The 16,546-nt window shown below is 38.8% G+C and overlaps 1 pseudogene; it reads left to right on the forward strand.

Annotated features, from left to right (window-relative positions):
• Positions 1-13,720: 13,720 nt before the first annotated feature.
• LOC129881273 (5S ribosomal RNA) lies at positions 13,721-13,838 on the forward strand (annotated as a pseudogene).
• Positions 13,839-16,546: the final 2,708 nt, after the last annotated feature.

Here is a 16,546-nt window from a genome sequence, read left to right on the forward strand (position 1 = left end):
TCTCGCCCAAGCACGCTTCACTTCAAAGTTTTGACAAAATCCAGTGCATTAGTACGAGTATGATCGCATACTGCCCCATAGGGCGCATAGCTACTGAAGAAGATGATGACCCAGCAGCTAATCCGGTAGGCCAAGCTGCACCTCCCAAGTTACCCTTATATCCTTATTACACAGACCACATCCTATCTTCAGCCACTTTCTCACTAGGCTTTACTTATTTTCATAATGATCCTCGTTATAATCACACCACATCCTATTTATATTCTACCCCATAGTATAACACTTCTTAACCTTTTTCACGATCCTTACCATGGGTTACTTACCCTTTTTAGTTAGTCTTATCCCTGTGTATCAATTCCGTTGGTTCCTCAATATATTTTTCTATCTAGAACTACCGGTCTTCTCTATATCATTTTCCTAGGGTCACAAGTCTTTTCCAACTTTGGTTTACCATATCAATACTGACCTCCTAGTTTTTATTGCCATTAATTCAGCAATTAACTTATTTCTTGAGGTCATCCATACTCATGGTTTATCCAAATTTCATCATTATTGTGGGCACGACCTTTTAAGACATACAACAGCCCTGTATCTCATTCTCTTTTTATTTCTAGGAAAATTTGGGCAGAGTTTCCTTTGTATTTGCCCTATCTCAATACCTGCACGCAGGAAAAGCCAACAGCGCCTCACAGGGAATGCATGTATCTATTCAGATAATATCATATCGCATCCACACAGGGCGCCCACATTAGCAGTATGAAAATGGACTTACCTCGTATGTCCTCTTGAACTGAACCTGTTGCACTTTCCTATATACTTTTCCTTTTATTTTTTTCAACTTTATATATCAATCATATTGAAACACCTTACCTTTCATTTGTCTTTCGTGCGTTTTCTTATCTGCGTGCTTTGTAACTTCCAATATCGTCAGTCACCTTCTTCTATCGATGTTGTCCTTCTACTGAAATCACAAGTTAGTATGAGGAATTTCATTCCCTATGACTCGGCTCTATCGCACGATCATAGCTATGAAATAATGGTAACATCCTACATGTCCCGTAGCCGCTTATCTATAGATGTGGTACATAACACACCGATAAACAAAACTCTACTAGACACAGTCTATAGACACTCCAAGGACAAATTGCTCTGATACCACTTCTGTCACAACCCAACCCCGTGGGCCGCAACTAGGGTCTGACCTAGACCCCCGTGTACCTATCTGTCAACTATAATCAAATTGGACAATGTATAACATGATACTGCTCACAAAAACCTCAATGGGTTGAAAACTTTTCATGTTTATATATCCTCTTAGATATAGGAACCAAACACATGAACCCAGTGGATGGTAAAATATTCATATATGTGTAGTCTCTTTTATTTGCATCATGTCATGAAAGGGAAAGCCAGCCGACAAGGCTTCCACAACATAATAGGTTTTACAATATATCGCATAGGCATAACCGAAATAAACTCCTAAATAACCCACACATATATGTCTACAGACTTCTAAGAATAGGAATAACAATATATGGTGGGACAGGGCCCCCGTCGTACCCCTGCATAAACAAATATATACATCGCAGGACCAGTACCCAAAAGCTAGGCTCCGAAATAGTGGAGCACTTCCAACATAGCTGAGCGGAAATCCTAAGCTGGCGGATCTCCGAAATGAACATCTCTACCTACGGGCATGAAATGCAACCCCCAAAGAAATAGGGGTCAGTACGATACATGTACTGAGTATATAAGCATACATACCTGAGATAACAACTGAAACAGAGATGCAGGAAACCAAGTATAGCATTTAATAGGGTACTATACATGCACCTCACAAAATAAAGTCATATATACCTTTATCACGTACCCTATCTATCCCACTCGAGAACTCCATATAACAAATACATCATCTATCATGATAGGCATATGTATATTATTAGCACTCTGGAACGTACAACCTGATCTATATATATAGCAAGCACATGCCAAGGAAAGATGGCCCAATCCATATATCATGTTATAATGCCAAGGAACAATAGCCCAATCCATATATATATTGTATGATAATGCCGAGGTATGACGGCTCGATCCATATATATTATATAACAATGCCGAGGAAAGATGGCCCGATCTGTATATTGGGTAATATAGCATGGAACATATGGCCTGATCCTTACATAGTAAGATATGCCGAGGTACGTTCGGTCCGATCCATATATCATAATGCATATACGTGTACGTAAAACTATGTAGCATAACAAATGTTTCCCGAATATCATCATAAGGTGTGTCAAAGAGACTCTAGGTATAGGAACTTACACCTCCAATCATTATTTAGCATATAGAAGGCTCAAGGGTCGTAGTTCAACTACTTCATGGTCCTTATCATTCAGAAGTGGGTACAAGTTATGAGTTACGTCCAAAATCTATAAATGGAGCTATCTCCAAATACATGTTCTATAGTACCTATAGTCCAGTCTTTCTAGAATTAGGAAAAGACAAGCTTTCCATGTACCATTTCCTATCACATGGAAGACTTTGGAAAGTAATCACTCAACTTGTTACAGGAGTTCTAATCAGTAGGAAGTAAACAAGAGCCTTAACTCACACTCAGAGTTTTAAGAGTGGAATAAATTCAAACTTCAAATACATAATACTTACATCCAATTCATGTCAACAAAGAGGAAGAATAACTTTAGATACACTACTTTTCAGCATATAGAAGACTTGAGGAATGGAAGCTTAACTACTTTAAGAGACTTAACATTCAACAGTGAACATGAATTATGAATCATGTTCAGAACTCATGAATATAGTTACCCCAAGCTTCATACACATATCATTTGTCACTTAATTCTAAGACATGCCCAAAAGAAAGAAAAGATAGGCTTTACATACCTCTTACGCATTAATGTTTACCGTGTTCGCCTCGTCGTCCTCTGAACCTATTTAACACGAAAGCAATTTGAATGTCAAAAAAACCTAGACTTTTCAGTGTCTTAAGTTATACATGAGTATTCATAGAACTCCTTTCCTCGCTCGCTTCCTCGACTAGTTCTTTAGTTAGATAGAAATTTAACAAAAATCGGACAGCACCTCCCCTATAACATGCCTTATCCAAATTTCCAATTCCATCCCTAAGAAATACAGCCAAAAAACAACAACAACCTGTAGCCAACTCATTTCAAATCTTTATAGACCTATTTCCAACCTTCACTCTTAAGGGGCGTCATGTCCTCCCTTCCTTAAAGTTATTTAATCATGTTATAGATAATCTGGGTCACGGGACAGCTTTCAAGAAGCTTAAGAAGACGTTCTGAAGCATAAAGGTACGGGGTATAACAAATTACACCCCTAATACCTACATACAACCAACAACAATAACATTCAGCATATGTTTAAGCAATTCACACCAACAATATACAACATAAACTCCAAATGACTCGCTCAAAACTACAATACCAAAATAGGGTTTCTAGACTTTATTTCGCAACGCCTTTAATAATACGAAATGAGGGGTCATGTGAATGAAACCAGAAGCAACCACACACCTTTTATAATACATTTAAGCCCTGAAACACACCCCCATACACCTGCAATAGCACACCACAAGCACAATACTTCAGTTTGATGACAATTCAACTATAACGAGTCCGATTTAGATTGTCTTTAATGTCCAGCATTTCTACTATGCTTTAACATTTAAATACACCTATAGGGAGTGGAACACACTCCAAAAAACACCATAAATTCAAAATTAAAAGGATAAACCTTACCTTATCCGAAATTGGCCAAAACTGCCAAATTGCAACTCGGAACTTCTCCAAACGTGCTGAAATTACGCGGGCTGTTTGTGTCACTTCTCTGCTTCCCCAAATTGAAATTTTATGTTATCAAACACCATTATATAGACTTGGTACACCTCAAATAATTAATTCACAGAACAAAACTCGGAGGCTTACCTTGGCAACCCCAATCTGTAGCCCTCTCTCTTGGCCCTCTAGGTTTCTTTTTAGCTTTCTCTCATTCCTTCCAAGTGTAAAACTGAAAAAACGGTTCCGTAAGCACCATAATATACATATATACACCTTCCCGTGGTTGAGAAACACCCTAGACAATTAATTTATGGAGGAAAAATTGAAGAACTTACCTTTAATTCTTCCAAACCATGGCTGCCTTTCTTTTTCCTCCAGCGTTTTCTCTCTTTTGTTTGCTGAAGTTTCAGCTCCAAATAGAATAAGAAATGACTTAGTAGTCATCAAAACACACATATATAGACCTCATTAGGAGGTGATACATGTCATCCCTATAGGGTAACACGTGTCCAGCCCCTATTGGGCCACATCAACTATGCAACTAATAAGGGGCTGCCATGTATCCTTGGTGGGGCCCACCACCAAGTAGGTGGGTCACCTAATTGAACCCAAGCAGGTGGGTCACCTGCTTGCTTGAGATGCTTCCCCATGTCGCCTTCCTAGGATGCCACATGTCCTTCTCTTCTCTTCCTTGTGGGTGTGTAATCTCGTCTTATTTTAAGAACCCGTGTAATCCTTGCTACGTAATCTTGGTATGTCCTTAAGTAGATCAAGTGTATAAGACTTCTAAATTAGTAGCTTAAATAGGTAATTGAGGCCTACGATTCATTACTTGGCCTCCAACTCCTTCCGGATTTTTATAACCATATTTCCAACTTTCCCTACCATGGGGTACCACATTCTTCCTTCCTTAGAGTCGTTTGATAGTGTGGTAGATTATCCTACTCACTTGATAACATCTAAGAAGATTAAGGGACATTTCGAGCTCAAGAGTATAGGGTGTAACATCCTTCCCCCTTTTAGAACATTCATCCCCGAATGTTAAAAAACTTCCCTCGCGACTTTATACAGATTGTAGGGAGATTCTTTGCTATTTCCAGAACTCATACTTTTATCCAGGTACTTAATATATGAGTTTAAGGATTTGGGTTTACCTGTAGACATCGAGAATAGGTACGAATACTTGCATTTCCTATCCTATTCAATATCCCAGGTCATCCCTTTTTTGGTTTTTGTTTTGCCATAATACCTTGACGGAAGTCATGTCCTAGCTCGCAATCTTCTAACTTACCGATCCAAGACAACTATAGGTTGCTCCACACAAGATTTTATTTCTTGAACATCACCTATAGGACATGCTCTGGAGGCTCGCTAGTACCTTTGCGAAGCATCCCTATCTGATAGACTAGGAGTATAGTTTTCCAATTAGGTGGTAAGCTCAACTTACCGGCAACTTTTCCCACCTTAGGAGTAACTTGACAAGATCCAATATATTTTGGGCTAAGTTTTTTTTTCTCACCGAATCTTATTACTTCCTTCCTAGGTGACCTTGTTGTGAACACCTAGTCATTCATTGGAACTCTGTATGTCGTTGTCGATTATCTGTATATCATTTTTGCCGATTTTGGGTTGCTAGTCAATAGCTTGCTCAATCATGTCTGGGCCTTTTAGTCTTTGCCCCAATAGGAGGACTTACACACTCTACCATACAATATCTTGTAGGGGGTCGTCTGGATACTAGAATGGTAGCCATTCTTGTAGGCAATCTCAATAAGTGGTAGACGGTCATCTCAGTTACTCTTGAAGCCAACCACACAGGCTCGCAATATATCTTGTAGCATTTGATAGTAAGCTCGGTCTGTTTAGCAGCTCGAGGGAAAATTATGGTACTAAGACCTACCTATGTTCTCGATCTCTTCTTGGACTAATTTCCAGATGTTTATTATAATTGAAGTCCCTCTATCTACAATAATAGCTGGGGGAATGTCATGGAGTCTTACTACCTATATGATCTATAACTTCCATAAATGAAATTAACTGGTACCATGTTGAAGAACTGTGGCATTCAAGTGCGCCATCGGTTAGTAATTAGCTAATCCTGCTTGTTTTGGTTAAGTTTCCTTTTTTTTTACAATTCCCCCAACGTAACTTATAGTGCTTTAGGTACATAATCTCATGTCGGTTCTCCGCCGCTAGTCAGATTCTTCCATCTCGCATGATCATACCAGCACTAACGCACTAAATTCCATTAGATTTTCGAAGTTAAGCGTGTTTGGGAAAGAGTAACACTAGGATGGGTGACCTCCCTGGGAATTCTTCGTGTCGCATTTCATTGTAATCCTTGCAATAATGTGCGCGGCATTCAACTTAGCCCAAGTTTTACCTTAGATTCATCTCGCTAGTCTTCATGTTTTTTCTTTCCCTTTCTTCCCTTCTCCTACAATCGATATCGAGGTAGATCCTTGGTCCAACCATGGCCATGTCTTACTTTGCCAGTAGTACTAATTCCATTTTGATAGTTTGGCTTAATCTATCTTCGTATTTCTCGGTAGGGTATTCAAATATTATAACTGTATTGCTATTATTGAACCCCTATTCCTTTTATCATATGCTTACTCACTTAGCCTGATTCTTATATATACATACCCATAGGTTGAAGAACCATTCTTATGCAACTTATATGAGGTAGATGTAGTCATTCTATCTCTTGGTTCATTTTACTGTACACATCTTACTCACATTGAAACTTGCTTGTCCCATCTTGTTATACTTCCTTATTTTCCCTTATTTACTCTTTGCTCTTCTCATCCTTTATCATAGGAGGTTTCGTGTTCCTTTTTCCTTGGTTATTTATTTATCGCAACATTATTTGCGACCAACTCTATAGCCATCATGTTGTCTTTTAGCTTAGCATGATATCATTATCCTTCGCCGTGTCTCTGGAGTTATTTGATATCCTATTATTGCTATACCCTTTTCTTTTCATACGCATTCACCTCCTAGCGTTATTTCATTCAAGGTCTTGTTAAAAACTTCTTAACACTACCTTGCATAGCATTCTAACTTCTATCCAATTATTGGTGACTTCCAGACCTTCCTAACTTGGATCAGCAAGGGATCTTATTGGGGTTTAAACATCCATCTTAAATATGTTGCCACATCAATTACCTCCGCCTTACCCTTGCAACTTTTCTCATTGACTTCTCCCCTTTAGAGGGTACTTATACCTTTACCCGCTTATACCTTGTTCTAGGTCTCTATGTCCAGTCTCAATTTCGTCCAGTCTCCTTCCCTAATCTACTTGGTACTGTATCATGTCCCCATTTTTCTAAAATATTTTTCCAAACTGGTTATTTGTGTACGGAACCTTGGCTAAATTGCAAAGTGATGAGAACTTTTCCATACCTAATGTGATGTCTCGTCTACTGATCGGTACTTGAATAATGTAACCCAAGAAACAACTCATCCAAGGCCACCTTCTACTTTTCCTTATGAAAGGTTAATACCCACTGATACTCGTTGCAACTTTTGATTAGACAACAATCGTATTCCAACAATGATTCTCCAAGGTTCTCTCGAAGTAGTAGCTTTACCTCAACCTATGTCCTTTGTTTCTTGGGGTGATTGTAGGTTGCACCATCTATTTCTTAAGTTCTCCATCTTTGTCTCTTAAGAGTTCCATTATTTTTGGGGCGACGTTATGTACACGTATCATTCCTTTATACCTTGTGCCTCTTATCCTAACTGTGTACCCGGCACAGGCTTTTAACTTAGTCCACCTACCGAGTGCACCCAACCAACGGTTTTACTTCATCCCTATATTTTTGTACGATACATTTAACTCACCCTTACGTATCCCCCTTTTTGTTCATACTTATATTCAATTCATAACGTCTTTATGGGGTGCTTCTGTTAGCCTTTTTTCCTCTAGTTAGTTGGTGGAGAACTAATAAACGGTTAGCATAAACCATTTTCCAACCACCGTTAGAAGAAAGCTAGAATCCCTTAAACAGATGAAAACTAGAATCCCTTAAACATCACAGTGCTTCTTAACACTTGACCTACATGGTCTCCTTCTAAATTTATCCTCGAGTTATGAACAACTTATCTAGTTTACAACTAGCATTTGGGGCTTGGTACTTTTCAAAAAGAGTGAAACTCAATAGAAGGACATCTTATCCTTCAAGCTGAGCTTTTTTTTTCTTTGTTTTGGTCCTACAACACAATTACGGCTGGAGGTACTGTAGTCTGAACTTTACTGCTCAGGTAGGCTTTTGTTTCTCTGAAATAAAATTCTCCAAGTAGAAATGGTGCCCCTTATCGATGACGTGAAGGGTACCTTTTATATCTTTAGTTAAACATAATAGGGGTACTTGGTATCAATTTTTATATCTATGTTCTGGGAAAATTTTGGCAGAGTTTCCTCTATACTCCTTACTTATCCCAAACCTGCATATAGAAAATACCAACAATGCCTCAAAGGAACAACACATATATATCTTCATATTACATCATAGCCACAAAGGGCTTCCAATATCATCTCATATCGCAGCCACACAAGGCTTTCAATATCAACAATCATATAAAAATAATGGACTTACCTCGTGTGTCCAACTTTGAACCACATTTGTTGCCCTTCCCTGTCTACTTTTCTTTCAGGTTTTGCCTTTACATTTTAATCAAATGTCAATACCTTACCCAACAGATATCTCTTATGCCTTTAATTACCTGCGGGCTTTGTAACTTCCCATGTCGTCAATTACTTCCTTCTGTTGATGTCGTCCTTCTGCTAAAAGGAAAGGTTAGTATAAAAAGGTTTCCTATGACTCAGATTTATAGCACGATCTCATATATGAAAGAAAGGTAACATCCTAAATATCCTATAGCCTTCTGTTTATAGATGTGGAGCGCAACACATCGAAAATCAAGACTTTACTAGACACGATCTACAGACACTCCAAGGATAAACTGCTCTGATACCACTTCTGTCATAACCCAACCCCGTAGGCCGCGACTAGGGTCCACCCTAGACCCCCGTATATATATCTATCAATTGTGGTCAAGTTGAATTATAGACATGCAATGCATATAAATCAAGTGCAGTCAAACCGGACTACATACACTGCAACGCCATACATTAGAACCGTATTGGGCGACAACATTTTTATAAAGTTGTAGCCTCTTTTATTTGTATCACCTCATGAAAGGGCACACAAGCCAACAAGGCTGCCATAATATAATAACATATACCATACATCATATAGACCCAGCTGAATCAAACTGACATACACAACCCACATATATATGTCTGCAGACCTCTAACAATATTAATGACAACATATGGCGGGAAAAGGCCACCATTGTACCCCTGCATAGCAAAATAATACTATATGTCAACGGCCAGTGCCAAAAACTAGGTTCTGATACAATGGAGCCTTTTCTAACTGAGCTGAGCGGAATCCTAAGATGACGGACACCTACAACCTATACCTGTACCTGCGGGCATTAAAATGCATCCCCCTGAAGAAAAGGAGTCAGTATGACATATGTACTTAGTATGTAAAACATAACATAACACAACTAAAACTATATCTGAAATAGAGAAGCAGGGGTAAAATATTAAATCAGGAACCTATACCTGGGAAAGTAAAATCATGCATGCTCAAATTTTTAATATAGTCGGCCCTATCAGAGATCTGGTGAATCAAATCTGTAGAACCATCACCTCCTTATTATAACACATCATCATATATATACATACGTACCCGGCCCTCTAGTGAGGGTGTGATGAACAATGTAGTGGAATTGTGCACGAATCCGATAACTGGCCCGAGACTCAGAGAAGAAGTGTTATAGTCTACACGAGTAGAGTAGTGAGAAACAAAACACAGTTTAAATCATTATCCGAGACTCAATGAAGTTATCAAGTGAACCATTACTTGGAGATCAGGGTAGGAAGTATCTGATTTATACCCTCTAAATGTCACTAAGGACTATGTAAAAAGGAGTTTTGGAAATCTTAGACATATACAAGTGTGAAATATCTTATAGAAGTCTAAGCATTGGTTATCTCAGAGCTTTTTTAAAAAAGAAGGGCTTTGTCTAATCAATTAGTATTCAGTCACATAGAAGACTCGAGGAATAGGAGTTTATCTACTTTAAGAGTCTTGACATCCAGAAGTGATCAAGAGTCCTGAAGTCATATTCAGAATCTAAGAATGAAGATGCACCAAAGCTTACATCATATGTAGTCTACATCTAAGACATGCCAAAAGAAAGAGAATAAGCTCTATATAGTCTGTACTTTCCTTCAGGTGATCATTACATACATATTTCATACCCGACCCATAATGGGGCTCGATGAACAATTATGGCATCATAATCTTATTTTCATACCAAGTACCTATCAAGACAAAGGAGAGGTAGCTTTTCCCACAATACTTTTAACACATAGAAGCCTTAACATGCAATACTCAGTTCTTGCAGGAGTTCCAATACTAAGCAATGGACAGAGATTATGAGGCATACTTAGAGTTCAGGAAATAGAATTATCCCCTCATTTCACACACAATTCACTTAAGGCGAAAACATGCCAAATGGAAAGAAAGATAGCTTTACATACTTATTCCAAAAACATGCCAAGAGAAAGCTTCACATACCTCTTATGAGTTACTCTTTATCCCATTTACCTCGTCGTCCTTTGAACCTATTCAACACTAAAGTAATACGAATATCAACCATTCTTTACTTTCCAGCATCTTAAGTTGCACCTTAGTATTCATGGAATCTATTTCCTTGTTCGTCTACTCGACTTGTTCTTTAATTAGTTAAGACATTAATGAAAATCGGGCAGCATCTCCCCTATAATGTGCCCTATCCAAATTTCCAATTAAACACCTAATACCTACATACAACCAACAAAAATAACCTTCAGCATATGTTTAAGCAATTCACACCAATAATATACAACATAAACTCCAAATGACTCGCTCGAAACTACAATACCAAAATAGGGTTTCTAGACTTTATTTCGCAACGCCTTTAATTATACGAAATGAGGGGTTGTGTGGATGTAAACAGAAGAAACCAAACTCCTTTTATAATACATTTAGTCCCTGCAACACAGCCCCACACACTGCAACAGCACACCATAAGCACAACACTTCACTTCGATGACAATTCAACTATAACGAGTCTGATTTAGATTGTCTTCAACGTCAAACATTTCTATGATGTTTTCACATTTCAAGCCACCTATAGGGATTGTAACACACTCCAAACAATACCATAAATTCAAAATTAAAATGATAAACCTTAGCTTATCCGAAATTGACAAAAACTGCCAAATTGCTACTCGAAACTTTTCCAAACGTGCTGAAATTGTGCAGGCTGTTTGTGTCACCTCTCGCTGCCCCAAATTGAAATTTTATGTTATAAAACACCATTATATAGCCTTGTCACATCTAAATTAATTAATTCACATAATGAAACTCGAAGGCTTACCTTGGCAGCCCTAACCCGTAGCCCTCTCTCTTGGCCCTCTAGGTTTCTTTTCAGCTTTCTCTCATTCCTTCCAAGTGTAAAACTGAAAACACGGTTCCGTATACACAATAATTTACATATAAACACCTTTCCGTGGTTTAATAACACCCTACACAATTAATTCATGGAGGAAAAATTGAAGAACTTACCTTTAATTCTTCCAAACCATGGTTGCGTTTCTTTTTCCTCCAGCATTTTCTCTCTTTTGTTTGTTGAAGTTTCAGCTCCAAATAGAATAAGAAATGACTTAGTAGTCATCCAAACACACATATATAGACCTTATTAGGAGGTAACACATGTCATCCCCATAGGGTAATACGTGTCCAGCCCCTATTGGGCCACGTCAACTATGCAACCAATAAAGAGATGCCATATGTCCTTGGTGGGTCCCACCCCAAGTAGGTGAGTCACCTAATTGACCCCAAGTAGGTGGGTTACCTTCTTGCTTGAGGTACTGCCCCGTGTTGCCTTCCTAGGATGCCACGTATCCTTCTCTTCTCTTCCTCATGGGTTCGTAATCTCATCTTATTTTAAGAACCTGTGTAATCCTTTCTATGTAAGCTTGGTATGTCCTTAAGTAGATCAAGTGTATAAGACTTCTAAATTAGTAGCTTACATAGGTAAATCGAGACCTACGACTCGTTACTTGGCCTTCAACTCCTTCTGGATTCTTATAACCGTATTTCCAACCTTCCCTACCATGGGGTACCACCTTCTTCCTTCCTTAGAGTCATTTGATAGTGGGGTATATTATCCTACTCACTTGATAACTTCTAAGAATCTTAAGGGATATTCCGATCTCAAGAGTGTGGGGTGTAATAGTAACATTCTTCCCCCCTTTAGGACATTCATCCTCGAATGTGAACCAAAACCTTCGTTAAGATCTTATACAGATTATATGGAAATTCCTTTCTATTGCAATAACACATAGTTTCATCAAGCTATTACTATCAGAGTACCAAAGGTTGGGATTACCTGTAGCATATGGAGTAGGTACGGATACTTGTGTTTCATTTACTTCTCTGCTTCCCAGGTCATCTCTTCACGATTTTTATTTCGCCATAATACCTTGACGTAAGCTATGTCCTTACTTCACAATCTTCTACTTCGCCAACCCAGGATGGTGATAGGTTGTTTCTCGTAGGATAACTCCTCTGTGACTTGGATACCCTCTACAGGATATACCCAGGTTGGATTAAAAATATACTTGAAAAGCATTAATACACGGAAGACTGGATGTACCACTTCCAGATTCTCTAGTAAGTCCAGCTCGTAGGCAACCTTGCCTATTCAGCAAAGGATCTGATAAGGTCAATATATCTGGGACTAAGGTCCCCTTTCCTGGTGGATCTCATTACTTTCTCTGTAGGAGGTACCTTTAGAAATGCCCAATCATTAACTTGAAACTCTAGAAGTCGACGTTAATTACCTACATATGACTTCTGTCAACTTTGAGCGCTAACACTCTCTCCTAAATAAGCTTCACCTTCTCTATAGCTTATTGAACCACGTTTGGGCCCATTAGTTGTGTTTTACCAACATTAACCCACCAATTGATGACCTACTCTTTTTTCCATACCAAGTCTCTTTCGGGGCTATGTGGAGACTAGAATGATAGTTGATGTAGTAAATACTTTTGACAGGTAGTAGGCAATTATCTAAGCTACCTTTGGAGTCAACCGTATAAGCTCACAACACCTCTTCTAGCATTTAGCTAGTAAGCTTAGTTTGTCCTTCGGTTTGAGGGTACAATGGTGTACGAAGACCTATTTGTCTTCCCAATCTCTTCTTGGATTGATCTTCAGTAGTTAACTGTAACTCAGGCTCCTTCGTCTGACAATAGCTATGGGAACTCCGTAAAGTCTCACCACCTTCTTGACCTATAATTTTACACAATATCGACTGGATAGGTAGTCCTTGATTGAAGGAACATGGGCTGATATTGTTAATCTACGGATAATATTCCATATAGAATTATCTGTCTAGGGAGTGCAAAGTGAGTCTTGTAGCCAAGGTCGTATAGTCGAATCTTTGACCTCGTATATTACTTTTTGCCTTTTTTAGATGACATCAACTGGTGCCCTTGCCTTTTGGGTTTTGCCTTTTGCCCATTAGAGTTGGCTACCAAGTTGTGCTGAAGTCCCCTCACACAATGACCTGTATATCCATTTTGTGGTTTGCCTTATCATTAATTGGTATTATATTGAAGAACTATGGCATACAAGTGCGCCATCTATTTGTAATCGGCTAATCTTGCTTGTTTTTCTTAAGCTCTTTTACAATTCCCTTATCGTAACTTATAACACTCTAGGTACATAATCTTGTGTCATTTCTTCACTGCTAGTTCAAATTCTCCTATCTCGTGCGATCGTAGCAGCACTAACATACCAGATCCCATTAGAATTCTGAAGTTAAACATGCTTGGGAGAGAGTAGTACTAGGATGGGTGACCTCCTGTGAAGTCCTCTATCACGTTCCATTACCATCCTTGACATAATATGTGAAGGAACTTATCTTATACCAAGATTTACCTTAGCATCTTCTCTCTAGTCTTTATGTTTTGCCTTGCCCTCTCTTCTTCTCTCTTACAACCTGTGTCAGGGTATATCTTTAATTCAACCATGACTGTGTCCTTTTTGGCCATTTGATTTAACTTATCTTTGTATTCTTCTGTAACGTCTCCAAAATATCATAACTCTTTTTCATCATGTACTCCTCTGCTTGGTCTTATGCTATATATAACTGTTCATAGGTTGCACAACTACTCTTATACCACTGGTATGAGGTAAATGCAACTTTTTTGTCTCCCGACCCATCTTGCTTTACATATTGACTTCACACTAGAACTTGCTTGTGCTAACACAATTTTGTCCTACTTATTTCTTTTCTTCCTTTACGTACTCCTTGGTCTCCTCATTTCCTTCCGTAGGAGATTTTCTATTCTCCTTGCTACTTGTACATCCCGATATCAGCAACCAATAAAGATGTTGCCATATCTTAATCTTTACTCAAACATGGCCCTACTACCCTTTTCGCGGTCCTTAGTTTGCTTAGTCCTACTCTCTTATCGTATTCACCCCTTTTTGTAGGCACCCATGATTCTTCACCGGTCTCAGATACCGTGGCTTCTATCTATTTATTATTGGCCTTGAGCTTTTGCTAACTTATGCCAGTATGGGATCTCACTTGAAATTTAAGCGGTCCTGTCAACATATGAAAGTGTCAACTCTCACGCTTGTATTTCTCTTATCCACTTCCCCCTTTTAGGATGTACCCATTTCATCCTCTGTTTATTTTCAACTGTTCATATGCATATGATTCTGTTCCAACATATTTGATATACTGCACCATGTCTACACCTTCTATTAACTCATCTATACTTTAGGTTTCCCCTATAAGAAACCTTAATATAACCATAGGGTGCTCAAAATTCTCAATAACTAGTACCCAATCTAGTCCAACTACTGGTACTCAATTCATATAACTAATGTAGTAGTTTAGACGAAGCCACATTTCATTCATCCCAATCAGTACGTCACTAGTGCTTATAATCGTGTCCGATTCTCCATTCGAGGCACTTATACTCTAATGACACGTGTCTCATGTTTTGTTTATCACATTTTTTCCCAATGGATACCACTTGTTCCTTTGATAATTTCACCATTCCTTAGTTGTTTTGCAATTTCTATTCCCTATCTTTGAGGGATCCCACTATTTTCCAAAGTGGAGGTACATATACACAATACCCTTCTCTACTTCATGAGATTTCATCCTTATCATTATCGTGGATATGATCTATCAAGATATGTTACAACCGTATATCTCATTTTCTTTCTATCTCCAAAACATTTCGGTAGATTTTCCTCTATATTTCTTACTATCCCAAACCTACTCAGGAAATACCAACAATGACTCACAGGGCCAACACATATATACATATCATAGTCTATCACAACCATACAAAACGCTAAATATCGGCAACAAAAGGAGATATATACATAATAGAGTGGGCCCTGTATCTATCAATGCATACACATCCTAGGAGAAGATTAATAGTATACCTTTAACCCAATTTGATGACGCCTCAAGATCCAGAGGAAGTCCGCCACGGTCTCTACTACAGCCTGTTAAGGTATGCATACCCTACTTCATAGGGCGCATAGCCAATGAAGAAAAAACTCTAATAACTGACCCAGTAGGTTGAGCTGCACCCTTCCATCTACTCTTAAATGGACACTCTCTCACAAAATAGCCTTGACAGCCGTAGGTGAAACAAGCACCTGTAGCAAGATGATATTTCCCAAAATGTGCCTTACTACAGCGAGGATATTGAGGTAAAGGTGGCTTCGACTGATGCGACCTTTTTCTCATTGGTGCACCTGAAACCCTAGAGCTTGGACCAACTCCTGGATATCCCGTATTATCGAATATTCCACTTGGGAACTGAAAACAGGCTAGTTGGGAACGTTATATACTATAATGGTAAGGTTGTCTGCTTTGAAACTCCCCTGAATCACCAGCCATTCTAGCCTTCTTATGCTGGCCTCTTCCATAATATTTATTGGGTTGTCACTCACTGTACCGCCTCCTAATCCCCAGCCTATGCCTTTGAACTTATTCTTCCATTAACCTGGTCAATAGTTGAACTGCATCCCTCATCTTCCTATCTTCTGGCCCTAGCTTTTAGACTGGAGGCTTCCACACTAGGGTATTAGGGCCCACAACTACTGCTTCTCTAAGCTCCTCTAGAGGTGGCGACATACTAGAGCTCACCAACTAGAGCACAATTCCTGGCATAGACTGTAAACGAGCCCTAAGAATTCCCAGGGTATGAATTGTTCAATCCGCTACTGACTTGCACTTCTGTGCAGCTATTGCTTTCTTTAGAGGCATTATTGTAAATATAATAGTATGTCAGTGAGGGATCATCCGAATAACATAACTCTATCGCACGATGTAAGACAAGAGAGAAAGGTAACACCCTAAATGTTTTGTAGCCTTCTGTTTATATATGTGGTGTACCACACACCGATAAACAAGACTCTACTAGACACGGTCTGTAGACATTTCAAGGAAAGACTGCTCTGATACCACTTTTGTCATGACCCAACCCCACAGGCCATAGCGGATGCCCAAACTGGAAACTCTTGTGTACCCTTGCTAACTATAAGAAAACTTATCTCCTA

This window comes from Solanum dulcamara, chromosome 2, assembly GCF_947179165.1.
Source record: "Solanum dulcamara chromosome 2, daSolDulc1.2, whole genome shotgun sequence".
NCBI lineage: Eukaryota > Viridiplantae > Streptophyta > Magnoliopsida > Solanales > Solanaceae > Solanum > Solanum dulcamara.